Source organism: Pongo pygmaeus, chromosome 21 (genome assembly GCF_028885625.2).
Source record: "Pongo pygmaeus isolate AG05252 chromosome 21, NHGRI_mPonPyg2-v2.0_pri, whole genome shotgun sequence".
NCBI classification, from domain to species: domain Eukaryota; kingdom Metazoa; phylum Chordata; class Mammalia; order Primates; family Hominidae; genus Pongo; species Pongo pygmaeus.
In genome coordinates, this window is record NC_072394.2 from 12,803,075 (window position 1) to 12,822,679 (window position 19,605).

The window sequence follows — 19,605 nt, forward strand, 5'->3', positions numbered from 1 at the left end:
AAATGTTTCAGGTAATGGATATCCTCATTACCCTAACTTAATCATTACACATTGCATGCATGTATCAAAATATCACATATACTCTCAAAATATGTGTAACTATGATATATCAATTTTAAAAAGACAGAAAAAAAGGATTTAGGTCCAGTTTACCAGTGAAATCCTTCAAGTGTCCAAGTTATTAAGGATCAGCTAATTATTATGTAGTGTATGTCTCTACTGTATAAAATAAGAATAAAAAACTTTTCAAAACATTTTTGTTTTGTTTGAGACAGGGTCTCATTATTTTTTTTTTTTTATTTTTTGACTGCCCTAAATTGTTTATTAGGTATGAATTTTACAAACTTTACTTATATCAGTGGCAACAGTGGAGCTGGAGACTATCACATTTTCTCCAAGCTGCATGACGAGACCCACCCATAGTGTGGTGGAACTTAAGGCCCTTTCCAAGGCCATGGCTCTTTCCGCCTGCAGATGTCAGCCCACGTGTCTCCCTGGGCTTGTAGACTGATTGGTGATCCACTGGGTGTCAGGATTTCTTCTGACAGCTTTATGGAATGCATCAATGAGGATAACCTCAAAAAATTTGTATGTGGAATCTTCAACCCAGTAAGAATTCAGGACTCTTAGAGCCCCACAGTGGTTTCCGGCTTGCTCCTCTGCAATGGACTGAAGGTTCAAGCAAAGTTTAGCTATTTAACACCATGATGTTCAGGCTTGCCGTAAGTTGCACCCTTAGGAACTGGGTGTTTTTGGCCATCACCGCACACACGAATCCTATATATAATGTAGCCTTGTAGTTCAGTCGGCGCACTTTATGGGGCCGAGTGGATTGGGGAGCCCTGTGGAGAGCAGAGAGCTGGCAGTACTGCCAGTAGCAGACCCTGAGAAGACAGTGCATGATATCAGACTGCTTCTCTCTCCATAGCTCCTGGATGTACTTGTATGTACTCACCGTGGCTTACCTGATGGCTGCTGCCAGACAGAAAGGTGGGGTCTCACTCTTTTGCCCAAGCTGGAGTGCAGAGGTGTGATCATGGCTCACTGCAGCCTTGACCTCCTGGGCTCAAGCCTAAGTCTCCCGAGTAGCTGGGACGACAGGCGAGCACCACCATGCCTGGCTAATTTTTGTATTTTTTGTAGAGACAGGGTCTCACTATGTTGTACAGGCTGGTCTCAAACTCCTGGGCTCAAGCAATCTACTCACCTTAGCCTCCCCAAAGTGCTGGTATTATAGGCGTGAGCCACCACACCCAGCCAAAATATTTTCTGAAAGAAAACAAAATCAGAGGCCAGGCATGGTGGCTCATGCCTGTAATCCCAGCACTTTGGGAGGCCAAGGCAGGCGGATCACTTGAGGTCAGGAGTTCCAGACCAGCCTGGCCAACATGGCAAAACCCTGTCTCTACTAAAAATATAAAAATTAGCTAGGTGTGGTGGCATGCACCTGTAGTTGCAGCTACTCAGGAGGCTGAGGCAAGAGAATCGCTTGAACCTGGGAGGTGGAGGTTGCAGTGAGCCAAAATTGCCCTACTGCACTCCAGCCCAGGTAAAAGAGTGAGATTCTGTCTGAAAGAAAGAAAGAAGGAAGGAAGGAAAGAAAGGAAGGAAGGAGAGAAGGAAAGAAAGAGAAAAAGAAAACAAAATCAGAAGAGCCAGACATCAAGAGCCAAGCAAATAGACCATAAAATACTTTTTAAAATAAAATATATTTTTAAAAATATGGTTAATGCATCAAGAAAAAGAAATAAAGGTCTTCTTTTTAAAGTTACAAAGGTAATAAAATTTAAGAATCAAATAATGAGAGAAATAGAGTAGATAAGTAGGGAATGTAAAGAGGTTAAATTGTCATACTTGTGTTGGGGAACTCACGGATGTTGCATATTTGTACATCAACAAATAAAAGAGTTGCCATTGCAGCCAAAATCTGTGGGGAATTTTGGTGCAGCGTCCAGCCACTCCACTCCCAGTGACAGCTCGGAGTTCTGTTTGGATATCTACCCTTTCCCAACCCTGTTCCACATGGTCTGGGTGGAGTTGTCTCAAATTCAGCTTATCTGTTCCTGCCCAATGAGTCAACCACGCCGTTTAAGAGCTTTAGCCTCTGGCCCAGGACTGTGTACCTGCAAAACCTTTCTTACTTTTACAGGAGCCGTCCCTGTGAAATAGGGTATGTTTAATGTTAAGGGGAGCTCTGGGTACTGTTTTATTTCTGTGTTTATGGGCTTGATATTTTCCTTCATTTATCAGAAGAAGGAATGGCGTCTTGCCTAGATGGGCCAGAGAAGGCCCTAGTTCTTGCTATGGGAAAAGACTCCTGGTGGATGGGATGCGGGAAAGGAACAGGACGTTTGTTGTCAGCACCCTGTGGCAGACACTGTCCATAGGCCATGCACAACCCTGTGGCATGCACCCCTACACAATGACGGCTGCCTACTGCAAACACTTCCAAGTCCTCCTCTGCCGGAAGGTTCTCTCTCTCCCTCTCTCTACCCCCTCCTCCTCCCTGCCCCCCACCCCCCTCCTTAAGAGCAAGCTAGGCTGGCAAATAGGGCAAGCTGAAAGTTCTGTATCAGTGATAGATAAGGAGCTGTCGGGTTCGCACTGCAGCTTTCTCGCCCCTCTGTTGGGAGAACTCTGAAGCATCTTCTACACCGTCTCCCAAGCTCTCCAGGGGGAGTGGGCTCCGGGTGCCCGCAGAGATAACTTGCTTGATAACGCAGCTTTCTTTTTTCTTTTCTTTTTCTTTTTTTTTTTTTTTTGAGACAGAGTCTCGCTCTGTCGCCCAGGCTGGAGTGCAGTGGCGCGATCTCAGCTCACTGCAAGCTCCGCCTCCCGGGTTCATGCCATTCTCCTGCCTCAGCCTCCGGAGTAGCTGGGACTACAGGCGCCCGTCACCACGCCCGGCTAATTTTTTTGTATCTTTAGTAGAGACGGGGTTTCACCGTGTTAGCCAGGATGGTCTCGATCTCCTGACCTCGTGATCCGCCCGCCTCGGCCTCCCAAAGTGCTGGGATTACAGGCGGGAGCCACCGCGCCCGGCCGATAACGCAGCTTTCTTTATTGGCTCTCTTCCTTTTCTTATCTTGCTTCCCTACTCCCTGAAATCATCTCTCAAACTACTTGCAATTGAATACTACAGAGTCTGGGAGACCTCACATTAAGATTCATCCAGTCCCACTCTCTCAGTAAGGGCCGCTGGGTTCTGATTTCCTTGACACACCCCTCGTTCACTTTCCCTCTGTGTGCTTCCAGTGGCTCCATCCCAACCCCAGGGCAGGGCACGTGGATCACACCTAGCCAATCAGCATTGATCTTTTACCAGCCACAGGGAATGGCTTAGGGGCAGCTTGTGACCGGTTAGGAGCCAATGAGGTGTGAAGAGTCTTTAGCGGGTAGAGAGGCCCGCCCTGCTCCCTGTGCACCTGGAAGAATGAAGCCTGGATCCGCCGCCATCACCTGCCAGCCTGTCTGAAAATGGAGCCAACAAGGAGGACTGCTGGATGGAGTGAGAAACCAGGCCCTGTGGTGGTGTTTGAGCCCCTGAATCAAGCTGTGCTTCAAGCCAGAATTATCCCGAGAGTTTTCAGTGAAACGAGTCAGGAACTTCTCTATTAAACCCATTTTGAGTTGTGACTAAGATACCTAATGGATACAAGACAGACAAAGGGCCTTCTCCTGGGTCTCCCTTATGAGAAAGAGAGAGAGGTGGTTGCTGCCTTGGCTCTGTGGCCGAGCAGGTGCAGTTCAGACAGACGTGGTGGGAAGTGATCTCTGCTTGCGTAGGAGGGGAAACCCACCTGGGCTGCTCCCGTCCCTGGGGGGTGCCAGGCACTCCCAGCCCAGGGGGTCAGGCCCAGGGGAAGGAGGGACTGGCGGTATGTTCAGCCGGGGCTCCCTGTAGGAACACTGAAGCCAGAACGGAATAAACTGCAAACAGCGCCAGACAAACACTGCACTCACTCTAAACCCAGGTGGGATTAAAAATCAGCAGATCTGGCCGGGCGCAGTGGCTCATGCCTGTAATCCCAGCACTTTGGGAAGCCGAGGCGGGCAGATCACATGAGGTCAGGAGTTTGAGACCAGCCTGGCCAACATGGTGAAACCCTGTCTCTACTAAAAATACAAGCACATGCCTGTAATTCCAGCTACTTGGGAGGGTGAGGTGGGAGAATCGCTTGAGCCCTAGAGGCTGAGATTGTAGTGAGCCGAGATCGCACCACTGCACTCCAGCCTGGGCAATAGAATGAGACTCAGTGTATTTAAAAAAAAAAAATATATATATATATATAGATAGATAGATAGATATAGATATATATAGATAGATAGATAGATATAGATATATATAGATATATATATATATATAAAATCGGCAAAAATCTGAACTCGAAACAGACAAATTGGGAATTACACTAAAGCAATCTCTCTCCTGAAAGCGACTTTGGGGAAATTGGAAGCCCTTCCTACTCCACAGATCCACCAGTTGGCCCATGACAGTATTGGGACACAATCCTCCCCCTGCCCAACGAGGATTGACCCAAATTAAAATGCCAATGCCTCCGCCCAAAGTGGCATTATTGGCTGTTAGTAGACTTTAATACTTACACAAGAGTTATTATAGAATTTCACAGAGTAGATTTTGCAGGGTGCAAGAAGTAAGGAACCCGGAGGGAGGGCTCAGCCATAGAGGATAAAGGATTCAGCACTGGTCACTCCAGTATGCTCAGAGTAGAAGTTAAGACTGATAAGAGGCATGAGGGAGACTCAGAGGACATTCTTCTGCTCAAAGATAAGAAAACTGTTTTACTTGTACTCTAAGCATATACCTGATTCAAGCATTTGAGTACAAGCATTTACTTGTACTCTAAGCATATACCTTATTCTCTGAGTCCCACCTTAGGCCAAATCCGGCTAACCCATTCATTTACAGTTTGTCTTCTGGCTACTTTTGCACTACAATGGCAGAGCTAAGTAGTTGCCTCGGAGACTGTACGGCCTGCAATGTCTAAAATATTTGTTCTCTGTCCCATTACAGAAAACGTTTGTTGACTCCTCTAAATCAGTGGTCCTCAAATTTGAGTGTGTTAGAATTCCCCCAAGGGCTTGTTTACACACAAATTGCTGAGCTCCATTGCAGGGTCTCTGATTCATTAGGTCTCAGGTGGGAACCAAGAACAGTTGATCCTTGAACAACACAGGTTTGAACTGTGCAGATCCACATATATAGATTTCTTTTGCCTCTATCACCCTTGATATAGCAAGACCAAGCCCTTCTCTTCCTCCTCCTCCTTGGCGTACTCAATGTGAACATGGTGAGGATGAAGACCTTTCTGGTGATCCACTTCCACTTCATGAATAGTAAATGTATTTTCTCTTCCTTATGATTTTCTTAATAACATTTTGTTTTCTCTAGTTAACTTTATTGTAAGAATATAGTAATAATTTATATAACCTACAAAATATGTGTTAATCAACTGTGTTATCTGTAAGGCTTCCAGTCAACAGTAGGGTATTAGTAGTTAAGTATTTGGGGAATCAAAAGTTAATGCAGGCCCGGCACGGTGGCTCATGCCTGTAATTTGAGCACTTTGGGAGGCCTAGGCAGGTGTATCACCTGAGGTCAGGAGTTCGAGACCAGCCTGGCCAACATGGTGAAACCTTGTCTGTACTAAAAATACAAGGATTAGCCAGGTGTGGTGGTGCATGCTTGTAATCCTAGCTACTTGGGAAGCTGAGATGGGAGGATCGCTTGAACCCAGGAGGTGAATGTTGCAGTGAGCCGAGATCGCACCACTGCACTCCAGCCTGGGCAACAGAGTGAGTCCCTGTCTCAAAAAAAAAAAAAAAGGTTAATTCAGATTTTGGACTGTGTAGGTGGTGGTGCCCCAGCCCCTCCCTCATTGTTCAAGAGTCAACTGAATGTCCATTTCTTTTTTGTTGGGAGTTGGGGAGTTCCAGTGAAGACAGGAAAACCTGTCAGACAAATTCTAAAAGAGCCGTAACCTTAATTTCCCTTTCTAACGAGCTCCCAGTTGCTGTTGCTACTGCTGTCCTTGCCATCTCCACATTGATGCACCTGAGAAAGGGCAAAAGCAAAATAGCCAGAAGTGGCTCAGGTCATTCATTCCTGCCTACTTCTCAATAGCCCAATATTAGAGGCTGGGAAATGTAGCCTCTGGTTAGGCTGCCATGTATCCAGGAAGATGGAAAATAGATTTGAGAGGACAACTAGGAGGACTAGAGTGCTGCATTATTTTCTAGGGACTTAAACACACACACACACACACACACACACACACAAAGGCTGAGTTCTCTCTCCTACTACATGTTCAGCTTAGGTAAGCTAGAGGCTGGAGGCTTGTTCCAGGTTGCTCTTGTCCTCACTTTACAACCCAGGTTGAAGGAGCAAGTGCTACATTTTTCAAATGTTGCTTTTAAAAATTTTGTATTGGCTGGGTGCGGTGGCTCACACCTGTTATTCCAGCACTTTGGGAGGCCGAGGCAGGCAGATCACATGAGGTCAGCAGTTCGAGACCAGCCTGGCCAACATGATAAAACACTCTCTCTAGTAAAAATACAAAAATTAGCTGGATGCGGTGGTGCATGCCTGTAATCCCAGCTACTTGGGAGTGTAATCCCAGCACTTTGGGAGGCCGAGGTGGGCGGATCATGAGATCAGGAGTTCGAGACCATCCTGGCCACATGGTGAAAGCCTGTCTCTACTAAAAATACAAAAAAATTAGCAGGGCGTGGTGGCGGGTGCCTGTAGTCCCAGCTACTTGGGAGGCTGAGGCAAGAGATCACTTGAACCCAGGAGGCGGAGGTTGCAGTGAGCCGAGATCACACCACTGCACTACATGCCACTGCACTACAGCCTCGGCAAGAGTGAGAGTCCGTCTAAAGAAAAAAACAAAAACAAAAAAAACCTTTGTATTGAAATACAACCTTTGTATTGAAATACAGAAAAGTGCAGAAATCAAAAGTGTATAGGTCAGTGACTTTCACAAAGTGAACACACCCACGTAACCAATGCACAGACAAGAAACAGAACATGACCACTGCGCCAAAAGTCCCCTCGCCCCCATCTAGTCACCATCTCACTTTCAAGGGTTGCTACTGTCAGAGGTGTGTAAACCAGAAAACTCCATCTTAAATAGCAGCTGGGTAAAATGAGGCTGAAACCTACTGGGCTGCATTCCCAGACGGTGAAGGCATCCTAAGTCACAGCACGAGATAGAGGTCAGCACAAAACACAGGTCGTAAAGACCTTGCTGATAAAACAGATTGTAGTAAAGGAGCCGACCATAACCCACCAAAACCAAAATGGCGACAAGGGTGACCTCTGGTTGTCCTCACTGCTACACTCCCACCAGCGCCATGACAGTTTACAAATGCCGTGGCAATGTCAGGAAGTTACCCTATATGGTCTAAAAAGGGGAGGCATAAATAATCCACCCCTTGTTTAGCAGATCATCAATAACTAACCACAAAAATAGGCAACCAGCAGCCCTCAGGTCTGCCCTGTCTATGGAATAACCATTCTTTTATTCCTTGACTTTCTTAATAAACTTGCTTTCACTTTGCATTGCAGACTGTCCCTGAAATCTTTCTTGCACGAGATCTGAGAATCCTCTCCTGGGTCTGGATCGCGACCTCTTTCCTATAATACTACTATTGGCCAGGTGCTGTGGCTCACACCTGTAATCTCAGCACTTTGGGAGACCAAGGCTGGAGGATCACTTGAGGCCAGGGATTTGAGGTTACAGAGCTATGCTCTTGCCACTGCACTCCAGTCTGAGTGACACAGTGAGACCCTGTCTCAAAATATTAAAAAGTAATTTAAAAATTTTAAAAAAGGGTAACCAACATCATGCCACAGAGGAGTTTTCCTGTTTTGAATGTTATATACTAAGCATCGGTATACAAAGATGTGATGCAGCCAGAACTTTCACCCACCATATATCGTGCTGTACGGACTCTCTTGTAACTGATTCTTTCACTCAACAGTTTGTTTGTGAGTTTTATCTGTGGTGTCGCATGCAGCAAACATGCAACAAATTTCTATTGTGGTTTTTTTTTTTTTTGCATTGCTGTGTAATATTCCATAAATAGATGCTTTGTTTATCCATTCTACAGATGATGGACAGTATTTATTTCTAGTATTTGACTAGTACTAATAGTGTTTCTATGAACCTTTTAATAGATGTCTTTTGGTGAACATGTATTTGCATTTCTCTTGCAGATATGTGTTCACCAAGCCTTGCGGTGGCACTACTGGGTCATAGTGCTAGGGGAGGTATATGTTCAGCCTTAGTAGTTGTTGCCAAACTGTTCTCTAAAATGTACCAATTCACAGGCTCATTAGCAATGTCTGAGAGTTCCAGTTGCTGCACATCCCTGCCAGCACTTAGAACTTCACACACCGAATCCGATCCAGCTGGACTCTGCCGGAAAGCACATAGACAACTTTCATTTTGCAAAGCCACAGGCTGCCTAGAGAGACACACATGCAATGTGTGACGAGTACGACACCTCACCCAGTGCTCTCAGTCATTGGACCAGGGAGCTCAAATGAGCAACCCAACAGTCCAGATATAAAATTTGGAGATTTTATATAAAAATCTGGCTATTTTGCTTCTGAAAAAAAAAAAAACTGAAGGATCCAGCAATAGAGGGCCCAAGTTCCCTCATGACCATAAATGGCCAGAGTTGAGTGTTGGTGTCTGCCAGTCCATCCACTGTCACCATTTCCCGATCCACTTCACTCATTGACCTTTGCTCCCAGACTGTAGTAGATAATTGAGTTTCCTGCAGTGGACTCCAGACTTCCTTCAGCCCAGATCAAGACGTCCAACATAACCAAGCAAATATTTCCAATACATTTCTTATATCCTACCAAGGGTTGGTAGTGGAGATATTCTCACATCCAACCCTTGGTAGGATATGAGAAATGTGTCGGAAATATTTTCTCTGCCCCCAGATATCTCCACTAGTACAACTTTTTCTTTGTATTAAGAATTGCTCTTGGCCGGGTGCAGTGGCTCATGCCTGTAATTCCAGCACTTTGGGAGGCTGAGGCAGTAAGATCACAAGGTCAGGAGATTGAGAACATCCTGACCAACATGGAAACCTCATCTCTACTAAAAATACAAAAATTAGCCTGGTGTGGTGGCACATGCCTGTAGTCCCAGCTACTCTGGAGGCTGAGGCAGGAGAATCGCTTGAACCCAGGAGTGGGAGGTTGCAGTGAGCCGAGCCACGCCACTGCACTCCAGCCTGGGTGACAAGAGCGAAACGTCATCTCAAAAAAAAGAAATGAAAGAAAAGAAAAGAATTGCTCTCTTCCTGCAGGCATATCTCAAGTAGAATAAAGACTACTGGAAATGATGAGACAGTACATTGTTCTTTTGATGGTGAATATCTCCAATTTCAGATTTTCTTTTTTCCTGTGGAACACACCATCCCAAAACTCAGTGGCTTAAAACAACATTTTATTGGAACATGATTTTGTGGGTCAGTAACTTGACCAGAGCACAGTGCGAATAGTTCATCTCTGCTCCATGATGTCTGGGGTCTCAGCTAGAATGGCTCAGATAGCCAAGGTCTGGCTGGAACAATTCAACTAGGGTATGTCTAGGCCTCAACCTTGCTGTTGTCTGGGTTCCTCAGTTCTCTCTACATGGCTTCTCCACGAGGTTATTATCTGGGGCTTCCTCACAGCATGGTAGTCTCAGGGTAGTTCCCTGAGGCTGCCAGACCTTTTTCAGGCATAGGTCTGGAGCTGGCACATCATCATGTACACCGTATTTCATTATCAAAGCAAGTCACAAGGTAAGCCCAGATTCAAGGTGAGCAAAGATAGCCTCCACTTCTCAGTGGAGAAAACTACAAGGAATTGGTGGCCATCTTTTTTTTTTTTTTTTTTTCTTCAAGACGCAGTTTCACTCCTGTTTCCCAGGTTGGAGTGCAATGGCGTGATCTCGGCTCACTGTAACTTCCGCCTCCTGGGTTCAAGGGATTCTCCTGCCTCAGCCTCCCAAGTAGCTGGGATTATAGGTGTGCACCACCACCTGCGGCTAATTTTGTATTTTTTGTAGTGATGGGGTTTCCTCATGTTGGTCAGTCTGGTCTCGAACTCCAGATCTCAGGTGATCTCCCCACCTCAGCCTCCCAAAGTGCTGGGATTACAGGCATAAGCCACCATGCCCAGCCTTGGTGGCCATCTTTAATCTACCGCACCTTCTCCACTTCCTGCCTCTCTTTCCTTTCTATCCTCCCTGCCATGCTGGGTTTTTTTTTGTTTTGCTTTGTTTTTGTTTTTGAGGCGCAATTTCACTCTTCTTACCCAGGCTGGAGTACAATGGCCTGATCCCTGCTGACTGCAACCTCTGCCCGCTCTGGGATCAAATGATTCTCCTGCCTCGGCCTACCAAGTAGCTGGGATTACAGACATGTGCTACCACACCTGGCTAATTTTGTATTTTTAGTAGAGATGGGGTTTCACTATGTTAGTCAGGCTGGTCTTGAACTCCTGACCTCAGGTGATCCACCCACCTTGGCCTCCGAAAGTGCTGGAATTACAGGCATGAGCCACCTCGACTGGCTATGCTGTTTTCCAGAAACATGTATGGTATGTTCCAAGCACTATGCTAGTTAGTAGCACAGAGATAAAACATAGTTCTTGACCTCAAGAAGCTTACAATCTACTGGACAAAATAAATTGACAGCTACAATAAATAGTGGAAAATGCACGTATACATGTGCATACAGGGCCTTTTAAAAGAGGCCAATATGTTATCCATATTTGTAAACCTCACACCTGATTCAGATCCTAGGTCATGCCCTCTATAAACACAAATTGAACCAAAGAATTAGTAAATGTCATTAATACCTGAGAATGAATGAGTTTATCTGGGCATTTCTTTTCTTTTTCTTTTTTTTTCTTTTTTTTTTTTACACAGAGCCTCAATCTGTTGCCCAGGCTGGAGTGCAATGGCTCGATCTTGGCTCACTGCAACCTCCGCCCCCCGGGTTCAAGCAATTGTCCTGCCTCAGCCTCCTCAGTAGCTGGGATTACAGGCGTGCACCACCACGCCCAGCTAATTTTTGTATTTTTAGTAGAAACAGAATTTCACCATGTTGGCCAGGCTGGTCTCAAACTCCCGACCTCAGGTGATCTGCCCACCTCGGCATCCCAAAGTGCTGGGATTACAGGTATGAGCTGTTGTGCCGGCCTGAGCATTTCTTACGAGGAGACAAAACTAGAAAGATGTCTTGAAAAATTTAATGAAAATAGGCCGGACGCTGTGGCTCATGCCTGTAATCCCAGCACTTTGGAGGCTGGTCGGGCGATCACCTGAGGTTGGGAGTTTGAGACCAGCCTGATCAACATGGGAAAACCTCGTCTCTACTAAAAATACAAAATTAGCTGGGCGTCGTGGCGCATGCCTGTAATCCCAGCTACTCAGGAGGCTGAGGCAGGAGAATCGCTTGAACCCGGGAGGCGGAGTTTGCAGTGAGCCGAAACCACGCCATTGCACTCCAGCCTGGGCAACAAGAGTGAAACTCTGTCTCAAAGAAAAAAAGAAAGAAAAAGAAAAATTTAATGAAATTAACTGCCCAGTTATTATCTTGACTAGTGATAAAAATTACTAGTCAGGATTTAAAATTTTCTACTATTTGGCATAAAATATTAATTTATGCATGCTGAGTCATTGAAGCACCCCAGGAACCTGAACATTCTCAGGGGACACTGTTTGGAAATGACTGGCGTGAGCATTCAGAGGTCACTGGGCCTCAGGGCTGGGGGCCTGGGAAGAGGGAGAAACTAGGAGGGACTGACAGGGGCGGCAGGGGCTGGAAGGGCAAGGGGAGGATCAAGAGTGATTTCATTTATCTCATGTTTCTGCCTGGAAACCTGTAACTGAATTGGCACTTGTCATGGTGAGGCTATAGCTGTTTGCGGGAAAAAAACAGTTGTTTGTTTAAGCTATTGCTTATTAGGTTTTCTGTTAGTTGCAGTCAAATGTTTTTCTAACTAGACAGTCTGTAGGTGGAAAGTGGGGCCTTTGGAGAAGGAGGATGGAGAAATGGATGCCGCAAAGGTGTCCTGGGCCAGGTTCCCTAGCAACAGATCTGAAAACAGGGATGCTTGTGCAAAGGCTTTACTGGGAGAGTGCTCACAGGGAAGTGTTGTAAGGGAGTGAGGGAAGCAGGCTGGGCCTGGAGGAAAAGCCAGACAGGCATGTGGATTCAGGTGAAGTCCTGTCTCAGCCTGATCCCACAGGAGCTCTGAAGTATAAGTTTTAACATTGTGAATCTGTCTGCCTCGTGTGCGTGTGTGTGTGTGTGTGTGTGTGTGTGTGTGTGCGCTTGGGAGATGGGAGGATAGGATGAAAATTGTGTGGCAGCCCCAACTGCTGGGCAGCACTGGATAAAGCTGAAGGTGTGAGCCTTAGCAACCGCATCTGCAGCAGCTGGGGGCAGTAAAAGGGATCCCAGGGGGTCCACGCAGGCACCAACAGCATCTGCTGCAGAAGATGGCTAATTCTTTGTATGATTTATGGCAAATCTTAAAAGGTAATTTATATGCACACACACAAAAATAGCTAAAATGTTACCTACACACTGACTAGAATACTTCCTAAATGGTGAAGAAGGCAGAGAGCAATCGGAACTCTTTTACGTTGCAGGCTCAACCACTTTGGAAGACGATTTGGCTGTACCTGCTAAAGGGAAACATACGAAGACCCTATGATCAAGCAGTTGCACTCTCTTGACTATACCAGTAGAAGTCTGTCCATCAAAGACTTGTAGTAATGTCAGCAATAAAAAGGAATGTACAGCCATGCGCTATGTAGTGACAGGGATAGGTTCTGATAAATAAGCATTTGTGTATATCTAAACATACCTAAACCAGAAAAGGTACAGGAAAAATAAGGTTTTATAATCTTATGGGACCACTGTCATATATGTGATCTGTTGTTGACAGAGATGACCTTATGGTGGTGCATGCCTGTTGTGTTGGTGAAAACCACAGGAATTATCTTGGTGAAGGAATCCAGTCTCCAACAGTTACATGCTATATGATTCCATCTATATGGCATTCTCAAGAAGACAAAAGCTATAGTAACGGAAGACAGATCAGTAGCTGTAAGGGACTGGGGAAAGGGGAGGGGATTGTGATTCTAAGGGGACAGCAGGAGAGAGTTTTTGGGGTGATAGAACGAACTATATCTTGACATTGTGGTAGTTATATAAATCTATACACATGTTGCAATCCATAGAATTGCACACCAAAAAGTCAAATGAACAAAAATAATTTTAAAAATATGTATAAGAATGTTCATAGACGGTGTATTTATAACAGCCTAAACAGGTAGCCTCCCAAAAGTCCATTATGAGCAGAGCGGGTATGCAAATCGTGGTGTGTTGGTTCACACTGGGAAACACTACCCAGCACTGGAAAAGAACAAACTACTGGAACATGCAATAGCGCGGATGAGTCTCAGATGTAATATTAAGTGAAAGAGGACAGACACAAAAGAGAGCACACTGTATGACTCCATCTGCATAATGTTCAAAACGGGCCAAATTGAGATGATACAGTCAGGACAGGACTGGAAGGGGACATAAAGGAGACTTCTGGGGGTGCTAGAAATATATTGTGATCTGGGTAGCAGCTTCATGAAAGTATGCATTTGTTAAACTTCATCATGCTCTACACTTATTTGATTATTATTATTATTATTATTAATTATTTGAGACAGAGTCTCGTTCTGTCGCCCAGGCTGGAATGCAGTGGCGAGATCTTGGCTCACTGCAACCTCCACCTCTCGGGCTCAAGCAATTCTCATGCTTCAGCCTCCTGAGTAGCTGGGATTACAGGCGTGCAACACCATGCTCAGCTAATTTTTAAATTTTTAGTAGAGATGGGGTTTTGCCTGTTGGCCAGGCTAATCTCAAACTCCTGGCCTCAAGTGATCCACTCACCTCGGCCTCCCAAAGTGTTGGGATTACAGGCGTGATCCACTGCACCCAGCCATATATACTTAAGATTTGTACTTAAAAAAAAAAAAAGATTTATACTTTTGCTTTTAAAAACAGTACCTCAGTGTTTAAAAATGTAAATTATTTTCAACTGATTTATACCTGTCTAGGTGTTATAGGTGTTAGGTGTTATGCGAGGGGCTAAAATTTATTGTCGATTGTTAGTTCTTTGACAGCTGACTCCTTATCTCAACTCGGCAAACACAGGGCACTGTGCTGGTTCCAGGGTCACAGGAGAACAAAGAAGCAGTCCCTACCCTTGATAAATATTTGCTTTCGATAACAAAGGGGATGATGATATGTGGAATCCATCAAATTCAGGATTATGTTTCCTCCTGCTGGGTGAAAATGAAGCTATATGAGGACAAATAACCATTTTCCTCAAAAGGAGAACACTTTTTAAAAGTGCCTAAACTAGGCTGGGTGCTGTGGCTCATGCCTGTAATCCCAGCACCTTGGGAGGCCGAGGCGGGTGGGTCACGTGAGGTCAGGAGTTCGAGACCAGCCTGGCCAATGTGATATACCCTGCCTCTACTAAAGATACAAAAATTAGCCAGGCGTGGTGGTGGGCACCTGTAATCCCTGTAATCCCAGTTACTTGGGAGGCTGAGGCAGGAGAATCGTTTGAACCTTGGAGGCAGGGTTGCAGTGAGCCGAGATTGTGCCACTGCACTCCAACCTGGGCAACAGAGAGACTCCGTTTAAAAAAAAAGTGCCTAAACTAGGCTGGGTGCAGTGGCTTATGCCTGTAATTCCAGCACTTTGGGAGGCTGAGGCAGGAGGATTGCTTGAGTCTAGGAGTTCGAAACCTGCCTCGGTAACATGGCAAAGCCCTGTCTCTACCAAAAATACGCAAATTAGCCAGGAGTGGTGCTACGCACCTATGGTCCCAGCTACTCGGGAGGCTGAGGTAGGAGGATAGTTTGAGCCTGGGAGGCAGAAGTTGCAGAGAGCTGAGATGGCGCCACTGCACTCCATCCTGGGCAACGGAATCAGACCCTGTCTCGAAAAAAAATAATAATAATAAGTGCCTAAACTACCACTTTGGGATTGGGAGAGGATTTAGATTTTACTATAGGCCCCTTATAAAGGAAATACTTGCTTTTGAACTGTAAGAAAGCATGGATCAGAATTCATACCAGAATGACCCGAGGAGCAGGGATTTTTCTATGTGCCATTTAACTTCTAATAGAGCTTTCTGGAAACATACTGTACTCCTTTTGTCTCCATTTTCATCTGATTTATGCTTCTTTTGTCCTATGCTTTACTCATGACAGAGTTGCCGAATTAAAAACCTAAGTCCATTCCTTGTAAGACAAATACTGAACCTTGACTCATTTATTTGAGGAGGTTATTTACTATGTTAGGTTTGAATAAAGTTCTGATATGATTTTTACACTTACCTGTTTCCAAGCTTCCTCGATACTATCTGCTTTTCCTTAAAATGCAAAACGAATTCCAAACATAAACTGAGACAACTATACTTTTTAAAAATATGATTTAAGAAGCACAGTAGTTATAAAATCAATTACTGTTGGAAAAGAATGGGTGCTGCATATACTTTCCCAATATTAGCTCATTTATTCCACAAAGATCTGCTCACTATCTTTTACAATTTAGCTCACTTTTACTGACAACATGGGAAGCACTGTAATAGATGAAGCTCTGTAAAAGATAAGACACAGCTTTTGTCAAATAACAATACAAGAATATATAAACCACATATGACCATATAAGAATTTGTAAAAATAGCCGGGCAAGGTGGCTTACGTCTGTAATCCCAGCACTTTGGGAGGCTGAGGCAGGTGGATCACCTGAGGTCAGGAGTTCCAGACCAGACTGGTCAACATGGTGAAACCCCGTGTCTACTGAAAATACAAAAATTAGTTGGGCATGGTGGTGGGCACCCATAATCCCAGCTACTTGGCAGACTGAGGCAGGAGAATGGCTTGAACCCAGGAGGTGGAGGTTGCAGTAAGCTGAGATGGTGCCATTGCACTCCAGCCTGGGCAACAAGAGCGAGACTCCTTTTCAAAACAAAAACAGAAACAAAACAAAAAAGAATTTTAAAAAATTACTACAAGGACACCAAGAATAAGAGAAGTGATACTGGTGGCCATGAGATGATTAAAAGCATTTGCAGTGGGTATATTGTACTGCCTTTTTGGTAAAAAGGTTTGTATTTGCCTAAATACACTTAAAGAAACTCTGGAAAGATCCATGAAAAACCAAGACAGAGGTTATCCATGGGGCATGGGAGAAGAACTGTGCAAAGGGACATGAGAGTTTTTGCTAAGTTCTATCGTGTCCTTGGAAACCCTGTGAATGTCTAATATCTGTTTTAAACGGTACCCAGCATTGTTGTATTCAGGTATGGGAAGACGTGCAGACATGGAAATGACTATCATGAAGGAAGAAGTCTGTTATGTTCACAGATACCAGAAACTGGAGGCACAGCACGCCATGCAGGGCCATGCAGGGCAGCACCAGAGTTGGTCAGGAGGCAGAGGGAGTGAGTGTGGGCAGAAGTCTTTATTGTGGATTCCATGGGAGGGAATGGGTGAGGCAGGGTAAGCGGGCTTGAGATTGGCTACTTTGAGTAATTTCAGTGGGCTCTAGGCTACAGGAGCTGTCCCTGCTTTCCCGGTACCTGGCCTTGGAGTGAATAGGGCAGGGGAATATGAGAGTCTGGGCCAGGTATGAGAGTCTGATAAAGGAGGCGGTTGGGGTATGGGCTTCAGATCGGTTAGTTTGTATTGGAAAGGTGCACTCGCAGACGAGTCCCTTACTACCTTTAGAAATTGGCTAGCCCTAGGAGGGGCAGTATCTCCAAGTGAGCAAGGCCCTCAGGATGTTAAAGCATCAAGAAATACAGAAAATAAAAACCACAATTGATACAATATTGCATGTGAAATGACTAAATATTGACAGGAGCATTTATGTGCTCCTTCATGGGATGGCTGCCTGATTTACAGCTCCAACTTCTCAGACACCCAAGATGGCTCCCTTCAATACGATATGATGGCCTCTGACCTTGGTCCAGGACAGGCCCAAGGCAAAACTGGGCCTACCCAATGAGATGCTCCCTCCTGAAAATCTGATACTTGCAACAGAAGAGACACAGGCAAAAAATTTCTGGAGCTTAGTTCCTTCAAGGGCAATAATAATTATTTTCCCTATCTGAATGTCCGATATGGCAGCCATTAACCACATGTGGCTACTGAGCACTTGAACTGTGGCTAGTCTGAACTGAAATGTACTGTAAGTGTAAATTACACACCAGATTCTAAAGACAGTACACAAAAGTTGTAAAATATCTCATTAATACATTTTTATATTGATTACATGCTGAAAGGATAATATTTTGGATATATTGGGTCATATAAATATATGGAAATTATCTCACCTTTTTTTAAAATTAAAAATTTTTTTTTTTTTATTTTGAGATGGAGTCTCCCTCTGTCGTTCAGGCTGGAGTGCAATGGCGCGATCTCAGCTCACTGCAACCTCCGCCTCCTGGGTTCAAGCAATTCTCCTGCCTCAGCCTCCCGAGTAGCTGGGACTACAGGTGTGTGCCACCACACCCAGCTAATTTTTGTATTTTTAGTAGAGACAGGGTTTCACCATGTTGGCGAGGCTGTTCTCAAACTCCTGACCTCGGCCTCCCAGACTGCTGGGATTACAGGTGTGAGCTACTACGCCCAGACTGTATATTTCTTTCTTAATGTGGCTTCTAGAAAATGTAAAAAAAAAAAAGAAAAGACTTACGCATATAAACATGCAGCGTTCCCCAAAGAAACAATCAATCCTTGCCCAATCCACTAAAGGGAATCCCACCAGTCAGCCACCACCACACACGAAACAGCACACACACAGCTCCAACACCAGTTTTTGTTTGTTTGTTACTTAAAATAAAAAAGACTGTTTTTCTTTAGAGCAGTGTTAGGTTCACAGCAAAATTTGAGAGGAAGATACAGAGTTACCCTATATATCTCCTGTCCATATACACACATAGCCTTCCCCTTTATCAACAGCCCCTACCAAAGTGGTACATTTGTTGCAGTTGACGGATCTACACTGACACCTCATCATCACCCAAAGTCCATAGTTTATTCACTTTTTTGTTTTGTTTTGTTTTGTTTTTGAGATGAAATCTCACTCTGTTGCCCAGGCTGGAGTACAGTGGTGCGATCTCGGCTCACTGCAACCTCCGCCTCCTGGGTTCAAGCAATTCTCCTGCCTTCAGCTTACCGAATACCTGGGATTACAGACTCATGCCACCAAGCCCAGGTGAAACCTGACCGGTTTCACCATATGGGTCAGGCTGGTGTCAAACTCCTGACCTCAGGTGATCCACCCGCCTTGGCCTCCCAAAGTGCTGGGATTACAGGCGTGAGCCACTGCACCCAGCCTCTATTCACTCTTGGTTGAACATTCTGTGGATGTGGACAAATGCACAATGACATATATCCACCACTATAGAATTATGCAGAGTATTTTCACTGCTCCAAAAATCCTCTATGCTCTGCATATGCATACTTCCCTCCCCTTAAGTCCAGGCAACAACTGATCTTTTTACGGTCGCCACAGTTTTGCCATTTCCAGAATGTCATATAGTTGGAATCATACAGTAAGCAGCCTTTTCTGATTGGCTTATTACTTAGCAATATGCATTTATGTTTCCTTCATATCTTTTATGGCTTGATTGCTCATTTCTTTTTAGCTCACAATTTATTCATCCATTCACCTGCTGAAGGATATCTTGGTTGCCCCCAAGTTTTGACAATTATGAATAAACCTACTAAACAGATTTTTGTGTGGATGTAAGTATTCAACTCTTTTGGGTAAATACCAAGGAATATGATTGCTCTATTGAATGGTAAGAGTATATTTAGCTGTGTAAGAAACTGTAAAACTGTCTTCCAAAGTTGCTGTACCATTTTGTATTCTCACTAGCAATGAATGAGAGTTCCTGTTTCTCCACATCCTTATTAGCATTTGGCATTGTCAGTGTTTTGGATTCTGGCCATTCTAATATATGTGTAGTGGTAAATTGTTGTTTCAATTTGCATTTCCCTATGACATATGTGGAACATCTTTTCATATGCTTATTTGCCATCTGTATATCTTCTTTGGTGAGGTGTCTGTTAAGGTCTTTTGCTCATTTTTAAATTGGATTGTTTGTTTTCTTACTGTTGAGTTTTAAGAATTCTTTGTCTATTTTGGATACCAGTCTTCTACCAGGCATGTTCTCGCACACATTTTCTCCCAGTCTGTGACTTGGCTTTTTATTCTCCTGTAATGTCTTTTGCAGAGCAGAAGTTTTTAATTTTAATGAAGTCCAGCTTATCAATTCTTTTTTTATGGATTGTACCTTCAGTGTTGTATCTAAAAAGTCATCGCCAAACCCAAGGTCATCTAGATTTTTTTCCATATTATTGTCTAGCAATTTTATAGTTTTGCATTTTACATTCAGGTCTGTGATTTTTCTTTTCTTAAGAGATAGGGTCTTGCTATGTTATCCAGGCTGACCTTGAACTCCTGGGTTCAAGGGAT

At 44.5% G+C, this 19,605-nt stretch overlaps 1 protein-coding gene, 1 non-coding gene and 1 pseudogene across 2 annotated transcripts in view; all 3 read right to left on the reverse strand.

The window, feature by feature from the left end:
- OVOL2 (ovo like zinc finger 2) overlaps positions 1 to 19,605 on the reverse strand; it is a 107,756-nt gene that overhangs the window by 64,186 nt on the left and 23,965 nt on the right. The window lies entirely within an intron of this gene.
- Positions 356 to 19,297, reverse strand: LOC129022142 (large ribosomal subunit protein eL15-like; annotated as a pseudogene).
- On the reverse strand, positions 5,946 to 6,007 carry LOC129022173 (U7 small nuclear RNA). Its single transcript, XR_008496262.1, has one exon. It is a non-coding gene; the product is annotated as a U7 small nuclear RNA (small nuclear RNA).